The sequence below is a fragment of the Hemicordylus capensis genome, chromosome 4 (assembly GCF_027244095.1).
Source record: "Hemicordylus capensis ecotype Gifberg chromosome 4, rHemCap1.1.pri, whole genome shotgun sequence".
NCBI lineage: Eukaryota > Metazoa > Chordata > Lepidosauria > Squamata > Cordylidae > Hemicordylus > Hemicordylus capensis.
In genome coordinates this window covers 218,049,548-218,054,229 of record NC_069660.1, presented here as the reverse complement: position 1 = coordinate 218,054,229, position 4,682 = coordinate 218,049,548, and positions in this window count along the sequence as shown.

Here is a 4,682-nt window from a genome sequence, read left to right as displayed (position 1 = left end):
TCAGTATGATTCCCCTCCTGCATTTTGAAGTGATTTGATCCCAAGACCTTCTAAATGAAGAGAACCCACTTATACTACTACTGTGACCCAATTTGCAGTTGTTTTAGTTGGTTTGAGTATATGTCAGTTTGGTTTGGTATCAAGGCTTTACATCCCAGTAATAACCACAATGAGTCAAAGCAAATTATACAGAAACCAATGGGACATGCTTCCACATTATGTATTTAGGATCTGGGGGTTCGTATATCATCAAATAATATACCTTTTCCCTTTTGAAATGCTTGTGCATGCTTTCCATTGGGGTGTTGGTGCAATGGCTGAATTTGGTTGCAATAAGTAATGTATTGCTTTTAAAAAACCACTGCAACAAAATGTCATTTGACTGGTTAAGAAGTTCTCTAAATGTGCTAATGTGTCTCCTGATGTAATGAACTCATGTCTGGAATGAAATTGCATGTTGATTGTCTCACATTCCATCCCTGGTGCTTACATATCTTTTTGCTGCATTCATCATGCATGTTCCATCCTAATGTGCTAACTAATGATAGTGCCCACTGGTGGTCCTCTTTTACCTTCCACAAAGAAGTGGGTACTTCTTAGTGATGGAATAAAAGATGTGCATACATAACTCGCTCTTGGGGGCTCCTCCCTAGATGAAAGGTGCCATTATGAAGGCAAGATCATTATCATTATCATGAAAAATCTTCTCAAGGAAGCAATTCCACCTTCTGCTCCTGACACCTCATTTCTCTGTTGTCTCCAGAGCCTCTTTTGTATCTCCTAGGAGCGTCAGTTCACATCTTAATCTCTTTGTGTGTAATCTCATTACAGATAATCCCATTTGCTGGAGATGTCAGGAGTACCTCTTCTCTATGTGAGTAAGGATTTCCACTCATCTCATTTTGTAACTGATCCCAGATACATTTATTGTATAAACAGACTAGCTGGAGCGGGAATCTCCCTCAGGTTGGGGATGTCTATGCTCCACTGGCATAGAAATATGTAAGGGAGGTAGTGTGAAGGGGTGGGGGGAAACAGTGGCTGTTCTTTTCCAATTACTCTCCGCAAAATGACTCACTATTTACACTAGGTGGAGAGGGAATTTGTGATATTTTCCCAGCTAAAAGAACAAGATTTATAAAGTAATTAAAAACAAAAAGCTCTGAATGACTTTTAGAGACTCATTTATCTTGGACCCAGTCAGTCTTGTAGAGGAAGACACAGTATGAGCTGTCCTCACTTTGATTCGGTGTTTTGTTTTGTTTAAAGTCAATTGCTGTTTTAGTCTTGTCAGTTTGAGGAGGAAATAGATGCCCCTCCATTTGTAAAATGGGCCACAGTAGGTAACCAATGATGATCTGAGGGAAGGAAAGGCCTTGGGGGTGGGGGTGGGGGAGACAAAGCAAACACAGAGGATAAATGATGTTAGAAGTGCACAGTTTTTTGGGGGGGGGGAATGCTAGTCCTTATGTTGTTTCCTCTAACATGCTATTTCTTAATGCTCTTGAGTGAGCTACTGTCACTTTTTTGTTTTGTTTTTAAAGACAATAAATATATAAAACCTAATATTCTTATTAACAGGAGGGGGTTGGAATAAAAAACAGTCGTTCTCATTTGATGGTTTGGGGGAAAAAAGATGTTTGTACCACTCACTGACTGGCTAATGAATAATCAGATTTCACAGCTTGAGTGCTGGGGTGGTAATTTGGTTGCACGCCATGCTCCAAATCCATGGAATAGTGCTTCATTAATGTGAAGACCTGTATAATCAAACAATTAGCAGTCTCTTTGCTGCTAAAGCAGCTTTTCATCAGCATATATACTTCGCTGTAAGATGAGTCTCAAATTACCAGATCTGACAGCAGAACCCGTATCCTACTAAATTGCAGTGGCTAGAGAACAGAGTGGACACAGGCTCCATATTTTTAATCCCTGAAGAGCATGTTGTCACTCCATGCATATCACACAGCATATGCTGTATGGTATCAAGAAATGTATGAAGTCAAGAGTCAGTGGACTTGCCATTCAGTTTGAATAATGAGACATTTTAGGTAGTCTTACTATAGACGACAAATGAGCAAACAATTTCCTTTTTTAAAAAATCCTATTGCACCAAAGCTTAGGAGGACTGATTCTTACAACCATTTTTATTTTTAGGACTTTTTTCTTCTTCCCACAGCTCAGTTCCTCCAGCCAAACTGAGCTAGATAGAAGTGTTATTCAAGTCTTGTGAATGGATCAATATGTGCCCAGCCCCTGTGTTTGGAAGGCTAGAATAACACATCTATGCATTCTGAGCTGAATACATAGTCCGTTAGGGTTGAAAGTCAGCTTGGGTTGAAAGAACCTCAAAAACAGGATGTAAAACTACCCCGAGGGAGAGAAGAGCCATTGGGTAGGGGAATATTGTATCTCTTTGTTGCTGGCAATGATGTCAGCGCTTGCACGCTGAACCTAGGAAGTACCAAGGGCCACATCAAAGTAACATGACAAATTTTGTACATGGCAAGCAAGAGGAAATGACTTACAAACTGTAGATCATTGTGTGACAATGGCACTTATGTCTGTTCACTGTGTATATCTAATAGGAAGCCACAAACAAATCTTGCCAGAGCTTCCCAGCTACTCCCTTCAGCAATAGCAAAGAAAATGAAAAAATAAAGTGGACTTCTTCACAAATGGATAAGTATATTATTTTTGTACAGAGGGGAACCATAGCTGAGAGACTCTAGGGCAGCTAGAACTGGAACAGGCATCTCAAAGGCAAGTATAACTTTGCTGGATGTTGGACCACATCGTAGTCCCTGCTTTACCAGCCTTGTCTTCTGTCTTACCTAATGAGAAAAATGCCTCTGTGAAGAAATGTACAGGAGAACCTCACTATCTGCGTATCCACGGTCGGGTAATTGACACCCAACCTCAGCATACATGGTAGGGGCGGCGGCAAAAAAGGGTTAATTTTGCATATCCGCATGGTTGGGGTGGCCAGAAATAACTTTGGAGATAATTCCCAGTCACCATTTTAAGCAAAGGAGCCATTTTGTAGTTCATCCCCCTGCAAGCACACGTCCCCCATGGTTTTTCATGGGAAAATAGAGGAATTTGGACTGGGGGGGGGCATTCCTGGACAGCTGGAGGCCGCGGAGCACGGTAGGGCACTTTTTTTCTTTTGGGGGGCATTTTTCATTGGATTTTTGCTCTTATCTCCAGGATCCTACCACCCCCCAACACCCACCCCCCAAATCCCTAATGCCTCGGTATTTACAGTTTTGGTATCCACGGTAGTAGCAAAGAACGGAACCCCTCTGGATACTGAGGTCCACCTTTATCTCTGAGCAGTCTTCATGATTGATGCTTTCAAAACTCCCCTGAGATGTCATTTGAGTTAATTTTTTTAAAAAAATTATCTACACGAACTCCAAAATCTCCAAAATTAGAGCTGAGAAGCTCTAATGAATAATTTTGCATGGAAGGTTCATATACTGATTTGGTGTTTTGTAATGGACAGGAAGAGTGTCATCTGTATGCGTGGGGGAGTCTATAGTTTCGTTGTAGTAGAGAAATCAGTACCTGGTGTACTTTATTTATTTATTTATTTATTTGATTTCTATACCGCCCTTCCAAAAACGGCTCAGGGCGGTTTACACAGAGAAATAATAAATAAATAAGTTGGATCCCTGTCCCCAAAGGGCTCACAATCTAAAAAGAAACACAAGATAGACCCCAGCAACAGTCACTGGAGGTACTGTGCTGGGGGTGGATAGGGCCAGTTACTCTCCCCCTGCTAAAAAAAGAGAATCACCACATTAAAAGGTGCCTCTTTGCCAAGTTAGCAGGGATTTACGCTTGCAAGGAACCCTAACCTCTATGGACTAGAGGACTAAATTGTCTGCCCCCCCCCCCGCCCAAGCTGATGAATCCAAGTGGTGACTGATGAGTCTTGAGGCATGTTTACTTGGCATTGATGATGGTCCTTTTGAAGCCATCATTGATCTTTGGAATGGAAAAATGACTGGGGCAATTGGCATAATCACTCTTAGGTGCCTTCTTCTGTTGACAACATTTGGCTTGTCTCCCTGAGGCAGCTTGCTGCAGTGAGGTGTCAGGGACCACTGGTAGGATGTAAGCAGAGAGCTATCTTACCCCTGGACTTTGGGACCGAAGTCCAGGGCATCCAACCCCCCTGCCCCCCCCCCCCAATCCTCTTTAGTCTGTCCTGGGTGGTGTGGTTTGTGCCCTCAAGAACCTACATGTTAAGAAAATGATGCTTAACCTGCAGCGGGGGGTGGGCCTTCAAAGGCTTTTAGGTCCAGGCTCCAAAATTACCTAGGTGCATCCTGGATGTTAGTGGAGAAAGGCTTAGAATGAATCCAGCCAAACACAGGCTGCAGCACATTTTAAGGCCTACTGCATGAAACGGTGGTGACAGCAACAAAGCTTACTTTTCTGCCACCACTGTGGCCACCCAGTGTCATCCAGTGGAGATTTTCTGGGTGGTGAAGGGCTTATTGCATTCCGCACCTCTTGCTCCTCCAGATCTTTCAACAGCTTTCAGTATCATGGTATTCTTGCTGGGATGGATAGGGGCACACTCTTCTCAGGGTGGGGTCCCCCCCTCCCTTTCTTAGTATGGAGGTAGTTAAGGAGGTCTCAGAAGGTGCTGCTGCTGATGTTCTGCCCCT